This window comes from Schistocerca gregaria, chromosome 3, assembly GCF_023897955.1.
Source record: "Schistocerca gregaria isolate iqSchGreg1 chromosome 3, iqSchGreg1.2, whole genome shotgun sequence".
In the NCBI taxonomy this organism is placed as follows: Eukaryota; Metazoa; Arthropoda; class Insecta; order Orthoptera; family Acrididae; genus Schistocerca; species Schistocerca gregaria.
In genome coordinates, this window is record NC_064922.1 from 637,446,634 (window position 1) to 637,455,708 (window position 9,075).

Sequence of the window (9,075 nt, forward strand, 5' to 3'; positions counted from 1 at the left end):
AGTTCAGGGTGATAACAACTTATCCCAGCATGTTGCTCGGTATAATCGTGTCAACACATCCCTGTTATCTAGATTTAGCACTACGTTACGAGCTAGGAAGGTTGTGTGAAGCGACGATTGTGGAATACTTCGTTGAGACTTGTACAGCGTTGGAGAATGCAACGAACATAATATCATTAACTAAACTGCCCAAATGCATTGTAACATGCTAATGCGTCTGTGATGGTGTTCGGATTTGGAAGTGTCTTTGTAAAACTTTCCACACGTTATCTAATAAGTCTACATTTACCCTACATGTCATACAACGTCTGTGAATAGCGAGTAGTTTATGAGACTGTCGTGTAGTAACAGTGCATATGCTCGATGACTGCAGGGGAATATAGCGATATTTGTAATTCATTACGTATATTCACAGTTTCAGTCTTCACTGCCTCGCATTTCTTTGAACATTCTGTCACCACTATGGCCGATAAAACGTTAAGCTTCTGGGGCCGGAGTGGGCATCCGAAACCAATGTTAATCTCGTAATAATATGTAGGAAATCTTGTCTACATGTCTTTCCACAATATGTTTACTATTTTGCGATAGTAAGACCGTATGTTACTCTACTGCAAAAACAGTGAAATTGGGCAAACTCTAGCACTGCTTAGCTTAAGGTAATCAAAGAGGCCAGAATGCTTTTGCAGATTCCCTTTACTCCCATTTTGCAGATCTAGAATAATAACGTGTGGCAATGCTAGCTGAATAGACCTCTTAATCGTTCACGCTTGGCGAGATAGCTGTGGAAGGATTGGATATTGAAAATCCCCATGAACAGAAAGTTAATGGCATTTGAAATCCAGAATTCAGTACACCTAAGAGTTTCAGATTCCATTTTCCTGAATTCAGTACACGTAGAAGTTTCAGATTCCATTTGCTTCATAGAGATGTCCATTTACTCAGCACAATAATATGCTTTTGTTGTCCATCTACTAGAACGTGTTATACGAGTATTATCAGTAGCAGTCCCAACTAGAATCAGTTCGTGGTTAGAGATAGTGAAAACAAGTTTACTTTCTTCAAAGAAGCCATTTAAAATTTTGAGTGTACTGCACACACTAAAGGAGCACTACATCGATCCATCTATGAAATACCCAGAATGTTGTGAGGAATTCAGATCTGATGCTGATGTAGATACATATGTTTTCAGAGTCAAAACGTGTGGTCGACGTCAGTGCCATGAAGTTCGTATTTTATTTCTTTAAACAGAAAGGCGAATGCACCATGTGTAAGGTGTGTTGTGACTATTACTGCTGGAGTCTTGTTAGGTGTAAATATACCTCGCAAATGTAGGAAGCTTTTGCTTGGAATTGTTAAAACATATTTAATAATAATTCCGATCTCACGGCTCTTATTAAAAGTTACTGAAGCAAAAGGTTTGTGAGGAGAATATTCATGATTAATGAAACGCTCGTCACATTGAATTTGAGATGTTAAACAACTTTTTTTAAGCTATGAATTTAACAAACTCATAACTCTGGCCCGTTGTCAGTTTCTGTTTCCACTGTAAATTGGTCTTCTGACAGTTGTTTGTACTGTATTTATACTTCATACTAATTATGCTGCTTCACATGAAGATGTAATATAATTTTATCACCATGGACATTGATTAAATTCGGGACGTTTATTTTCTGAGATTTCACCATTACTTGCAAGTATTGAATAGATTTCATATTTTATACTGTAGTAAGCAGGCAAAACAAGTTCACATACTGTAAACGAGGTCTCAAAAATGCTGTACATGCAAAGAAACAACTTAGTCCATATGAGATAGAGAAATAAGAGGCTTAGTTCATTAAGAGCTGGTTTTCAAACAATGAGATAGGTTGCAGCCCTGATAAACAGTTATTGTCAGACATTGCTCTAATTATGTGTATTGTTGTTCCGTTAAGTCGTTCTGTACAAGTTTTTCCGCGTGGTTTGCCAAGTGCCACAGTTGGCATGGTGTTCCCCATCGTAGGTTCGAGGTCTCCCTGGGGCATGGGTGTGTTTGTTGTCTTTGGCGTAAGTTAGTTTAAGTCACATTAAATAGTTTGTAAGCATAGAGACCGATCACCTCAGCGGCTTGATCCCATAAGACCACAAATTTTCAATTTCAGGTTTTTGTACAGTGAACTAAAGTATCTGCAATGTTGGGAATATATGGATGTGAAACGTGCGCCATTAAGTGGTGCCTGTAGTGAAAGTATAGATCTCAGAAACTAATGAAGAAAAGAAAAAATCATAACCTCTTATCTGAAGCAAACAAAAAGTTTAATGTCTCAGGAAGTAAGAGAAAACTGTTATTTTAGGCTACAGTGCTTTGACAATGTGCCTGAAAATACAAGAAAATATATTTTAAAAGAATTCAACTTGGTGGAATCTGTAGATCTATAGAATACTTACCTGTGTGGTCTCATAACTGTATTTCTAACGCGGTCGAGAAGGCCTAGGAAAGATGAATGTGAAGGAAAATTCAACAACACAACTGTCAGGTATTGAGTTTGAGGGCAAAAAGAGGATGGGGTGGAAGAAGATGTATTTTGTCGTAAGGCATTTATGGTAATGGACGGTCCATCAGAAAGTAAGATTAATATTTAGTGTCTACTCTTCTAACTACTGGGCATGCCGCTGTTGACAAGAGAGGAAAACACCTGAACAAGCCGTGGATATTAAGCGATGAACCAGTTAATTCTATTAAGCCATACTGCCTCCTTTCCATGTAGAAATAGTAATTACGGGTTGAAAGACACAAGTAAGATATAAGCTTGGTGAGGAAAAAGATATAAGTAAATTGAGCAGTTAATTAAAAGAGGCTGACCCAACAGTTAAGACATCTTATGAAAAGTATAGACACATATTAAATACTAACTTCAATATTTCCTTTGGATATAGCTGCACAGATACATGTAGTACTTGTGACGAATATACAGACAAGGTGAATGCCTGGAACTGGAAAAACAAATGTGCATTGAAGTAGTGGATGTAAAAGATATTTAGACTCAATTGAAGATTGTTAAAACTTTATATGATTATTAAAAATTTCAAGAGAACACGTTTTATGAGATGAAGGATAAATCTAGGAAAGAAAATCGAAAGACCTTGGAAATGGAAGAGATATTTATGGATTTGGGAAAGAATCTACCTCTGCCTAACATTACAATTAACGTTGTGTACTATAAAAGGCAATTATGTATGTATGCTTTCAACATACACTATTATCAAATGCAGAGATTATATTTGTCTTTTGCCCTAAATATGTTACCAAAAGTGGTAGTGATGATGTCTGCTCAATGATTCATACATTTTGTTTGCCGTGAAATAAATGGACATGTTTTGTGATTCATGTTCTGGCCTAAACAGGAATATCATGCTTATTCGATTTTTGCCCAATTTTGTTACAGCAGAGGAATTATTGGACATTGTAAAAGTAACGTTTAGAATGAGAGGACATTTTGATTTAGAATGTGATAGGAACATGGGACTTATATACAAAAAGATCATATACAGAATTTCCTAAAGGTTGGACAGAGGTGTTAATATCAGCTAGATCAAAGATTCATCATTTATTCTTGTTGAAGCTAGATCTGGAAGTTTTCGACAATGGACAGCATTTCTGAGGCCCTTGTACAACCAAAAGCGTCCTTTTCCTGAATGTCCAGTTAAAGTTCCCATCACAGGCAGAACTCAACCAAGGTTTGTAAAATTCAGAATGACTTTTAATGGAGCAATGAAGACAGAAGCTCTGAAATTGGCTCATTCAGCTGAAGGATCCAATGGATTAGAGCTTGATTTGCCTGAGTTTTCTTATACCAGTAAGATTGCAAGATAGTCTCCCAATTTTGTTGATTTTTTAACTATGATACAGCTTCAAATAATAAAACGTTCTACCTTACATTTTCACATCAACTACACATCTCTCATGAGATCTGTGGGTCTGCAGGTTTTGAAAAATTTCTGTGCAACAGAAGAACAAGAATATTATGACAGTCTTCAAGTTACCTGAAGTTCTCACAGTCAGCGCAGGCAATCATGAACTGCTTTTTAAATATTGTTTGATTCTTGCATTAAGTACTGAAGGAATAACCAATGTTTATACTACCATGTATTCGTGGACTCAGCCCCTTCTTTCAGTGAGTAACTTACCTTTACTCAAAGCAATGCAAGTCTGAATAAATATATTACAATATTGTTATATATTTACAGTATATTTCTCAGTGTTTTTAATTTTGTAAAATAAGAGTATATTGTTACATAACTATAAGACCAAGATGATATTTAAATATAAATATTATTGTCCTGTAAGATTTATAAAACGGGACTTAGCTCATTCTAATCCTAGACCCTTCCATTCTGATGTATGGTGCCCAGCTCGAGATGGTGTAATGTGTGAACAGTCACTGAGAGGTATATTGGACTTCTGAGAACTCCATTTATATAACCTGGACCCACTCTAGGAAAAATACATGTATGGTATTGATTAATCTGTCATTTGTCTTGATTTTACACTTAACGCAAATCATATTGACTGGCAGTATATCCACTGACTGATTTGACTTGTGACTTAATAATATTATGCATAACAGTTGTCTCCAGAGAAGAACAGTAGCGATTCTATTGCACCTTCATAGCTGAAGTCCACTGTATCTTGTATTTTTCTCATTTCTCTTTTAAATATACTATTCGTTGGACATAACTCAAACCCTTTTATAAATCATTACACATATACACTTGAATCATCAACGTCATAGGAGCTACCACAAATTACCAACGTCCTAGATGTTGTTTATTGTTTTCCTCAGTAACATTAGGTATTATGTCGTTTGTTTCCTGATTGGTTAAAGCAATACTCAACCCTCCCTTCCTTGGATCTAGGAGAGAAGACTATTCACTTTCACTGCAAATGAATTTTCTGTTATAGCTATAGTGTATGACATAGCATCTAGATCTCAACTGATGCACACTCAGTGCAAATCATATTGACTAACAGTGTATCCACTGACTGATTTGACTTGTGACTTTTAATAATATTATGCATAACAGTTGTCTTCAGAGAAGAATAGTAGCGATTCTATAGCACTTTCATAACTGAAGTCCACTACCTCTTGTATTTTTCTCATTTCTGTTGTAAATGTATTATTCTTTGGACATAACTAAAACCCTTTTATAAATCATTACACATATAGACTTGAACCATCAACGTCATAGGAGCTACCACACTTCCCCACATCCTAGATGTTGTCTATTGTTTTCCTCAGTAACATTTGGTATTATGTCGTTTGTTTCCTGATTGGTTAAAGCAATACTCAACCCTCCCTTCCTTGAATCTACGGAAGAAGACTATTCACTTTCACTGCAAATGAAGTTTCTTTTATAGCTGTAGTGTATGACATTGCATCTAGATCTCAACTGATGCAGTGGAGTACATACTGGTTGTTTATAAACAATCATCAGAAGAAACATTAGATGTAGGTGACCACAGATATATGAATTAAGATGTTGATAGCATCGACGGTTACAGAACACTTTTCCTATAGCGGAAGTGACAAAGCAGTTCCTCTGCAGATGTTAATTTGCCAAATAAATGAAATTGTTATGTGGTATTGTACTCTTTTATCAACATACAAAGCCATTTAGTCCTGTATCCTCCCACAACACGTAAAATAACAATCCTGTATGCTTTAGATTTCCACTCTCAAAACGTATCACATAAATATACTTAGAAATTTCGGGATTTGGAGTTTTCTTATGAGTTCAAGCAGATGAACCATGGACCTTGCCGTTGGGGGGGGGGGGGGGAGCCTTGCGTGCCTCAGCGATACAGATAGCCATATAGTAGGTACAACCACAACAGAGGGGTATCCGTTGAGAGGCCAGACTAACGTGTGGCTCCTGAAGAAGGGCAGCAGCCTTTTCAGTAGTTACAGGGGCAACAGTCTGGATGATTGACTGATCTGGCCTTGTAACAATAACGAAAACGGCCTTGCTGTGCTGGTACTGCGAAGGGCTGAAAGCTAGGGGAAACTACGGCCGTAAGCTTTCCTGAGGGCATGCAGCTTTACTTTATGATTAAATGATGATGGCGTCCTCTTGCGTAAAATATTCCAGAGGTAAAATAGTCCTCCATTCGGATCTCCGGGCGGGGAGTACTCAACAGGATGTCGTTATCAGGAGAAAGAAAACTGGCGTTCTACGGATCGGAGCGTGGAACGTCAGATCCCTTAATCGGCCAGGTAGGTTAGAAAATTTAAGAAGGAAATGGATAGGTTAAAGTAAGATATGGTGGGAATAAGTGAAGTTCGGTAGCAGGAGGAACAAGACTTTTGGTCAGGTGACTACAGGGTTATAAACACAAAATCAAATAGGGGTAATGCAGGAGTAGGTTTAATAATGAATAGGAAAATAGGAATGCGGGTAAGCTACTACAAACAGCATAGTGAACGCATTATTGTGGCCAAGATAGATACGAAGCCCACAACTACTACAGTAGTACAAATTTATATGCCAACTAGCTTTGCAGATGACGAAGAAATTGAAAGAATGTATGATCAAATAAAAGAAATTATTCAGATAGTGAAGGGTGAGGAAAATTTAATAGTCATGGGTGACTGGAAATCGGTAATACGAAAAGGGAGAGAAGGAAACGTAGTAGGTGAATATGGACTGGGGCAAAGAAATGAAAGAGGAAGTCGCCTGGTAGAATTTTGCACAGAGCACAAATTAATCATAGCTAACACTTGGTTCAAAAGCCATAAAAGAAGGCTGTATACATGGAAGAAGCCTGGAGATACTGACAGGTTTCAGATAGATTATATAATGGTAAGACACAGATTTAGGAACCAGGTTTTAAATTGTAAGACATTTCCTGGTGCAGATGTGGACCCCGACCAGAATCTATTGGTTATGACCTGTAGATTAAAACTAAACAAACTGCAAAAAGGTGGGAATTTAAGGAGATGGGACCTGGATAAACTAAAAGAACCAGAGGTTGTTCAGAGTTTCAGGGAGAGCATAAGGGAGCAATTGATAGGAATGGGGGAAAGAAATACAGTAGAAGAAGAATGGGTAGCTTTGAGGGATGAAGCAGTGAAGGCAGCAGGGAATGAAGTGGGTAAAAAGATGAAGGCTAGTAGAAATCCTTGGGTAACAGAAGAAATATTGAATTTAATTGATGAAAGGAGAAAATATAAAAATGCAGTAAATGAAGCAGGCAAAAAGGAATACAGACGTCTCAAAAATGAGATCGACAGGAAGTGCAAAATGGCTAAGCAGGGATGGCTAGAGGACAAATGTAAGGATGTAGAGGCTTATCTCACTAGGGGTAATATAGATACTACCTACAGGAAAATTAAAGACACCTTTGGAGATAAGAGAACCACTTCTATGAACATCAAGAGCGCAGATGGGAACCCAGTTCTAAGCAAAGAAGGGAAATCAGGAAGGTGGAAGGAGTATATAGAGGGTCTATACAAGGGTGATGTACTTGAGGACAATATTATTGAAATGGAAATGTAGATGAAGATGAAATGGGAGATACGAGACTGCGTGAAGAGTTTGATGAGAAGAACATCCCCTCTATCCCTCACCTAAGCTGGGGTGTTTTCTAGGACTTTTTTCAAGCTATTGCGTCCTTTAAGGTTCACTCAAGTGATGGGAAGCTGGGTCATTCAGTAATGTCTTGCTCCCTCAACATCTTGTAATGTGCCCTAGGAGAAACACATCCAGTTTAAACACATACTGTAATTCCTGTGTAAAAAACCCTGCAGTTTCTTCACCGTTGCTGTCTTTTAAGATGCAAGTTCTTGGCTTTGCTTGCTGCACTTTGGAAACTGTAAATTTCTCTGTTGATCTGTTTCCTAGGTACAGCATCTCAAGCTCGATCCGATATTTAGAAATACGTACCAAATCCTTTACACTGATATTCTGCTTGCCAGCGCCCACCACCGTAATGTGGTTGTATACTGTATTTAGAAGTAATTATAACAGACATCAATCGCTCTAAATTGTATGATGAGTAGTCTGATCATAATCGTTAACAGTTTGTGGTGGAATGTCTACCTATTTGTGTGGCTCTAGAGGATTAGGAATACTTATCTACGATACTTAAAAATTACTTGAAACTTTTATAAGATCGCGAAATTTATCCTTTTCCTACGAAGTCAGTCTGTCATACGTTTCCCAGTCCTTGTATTATCACAAGTCTGTGAGGGAATGTTTCGTTCGACAACCTATGGTGCATATGAACAACGCTCACCGTAACTACTCGATGATATGTCTTTCTCGAAAGTCTGAAATTATCTATATGATATCGTTCCTGTGACCTGTATTACTTGCAGCAGCCGATGCTGTGAGTAGTCATAATCATTATATGATTTCATTCGATCATCGTGATATACATACATCAGAGAACAATTTTCAGTCTTTTATGCTGACATTGATTGCACTTGCTTGCACCACGTGCCGTTTCTATTGTGGTTTTAATTATATTCTTGCATATATCACTCTTGTAGCCTTTCATTCGTCCTCTTGAGGGGTTGCCTTTTAGATGCGTTGAATTTTCCCACACACTTTCTACTCTTCCAAGGATTTATTTTTAGCACTGACCCAAATATTCTGTCATCATACAGACACATATGTTTTGCACGCTCAGGACGAATGTGCAATATTCCTGGAAGTTCCGATGTATTCCAAAATTGCTGTGTGCTGATATAGTTCCATTATAATATTCTGTCTCTTATGCAGTATATCACCAAAGTTCCACCTATGTCGGCAGTCATTCAATTTCCTAGCTTTATCAATAACCAGAAAGTCATACTGGGAGAAAGGATATTGGGGATACACGGCTTTGCCACAGTCTGAGGGACGTTTCCAAAATGCGATTTTCACTCTCCAGCGGAGTGTGCGCTGGTAAGAAACTACCTGGAAGATTAAAACTGTGTGAAGAGCTTTTGTGAAGTTTCGAAAGTAGGAGACGAGGTACTGCCGGAAGTGGAGCTGTGAGGATGGGGCGTGAGTCGTCCTTAGGAAATTCAGATGGTAGAGCACTTGCCCTCGAAA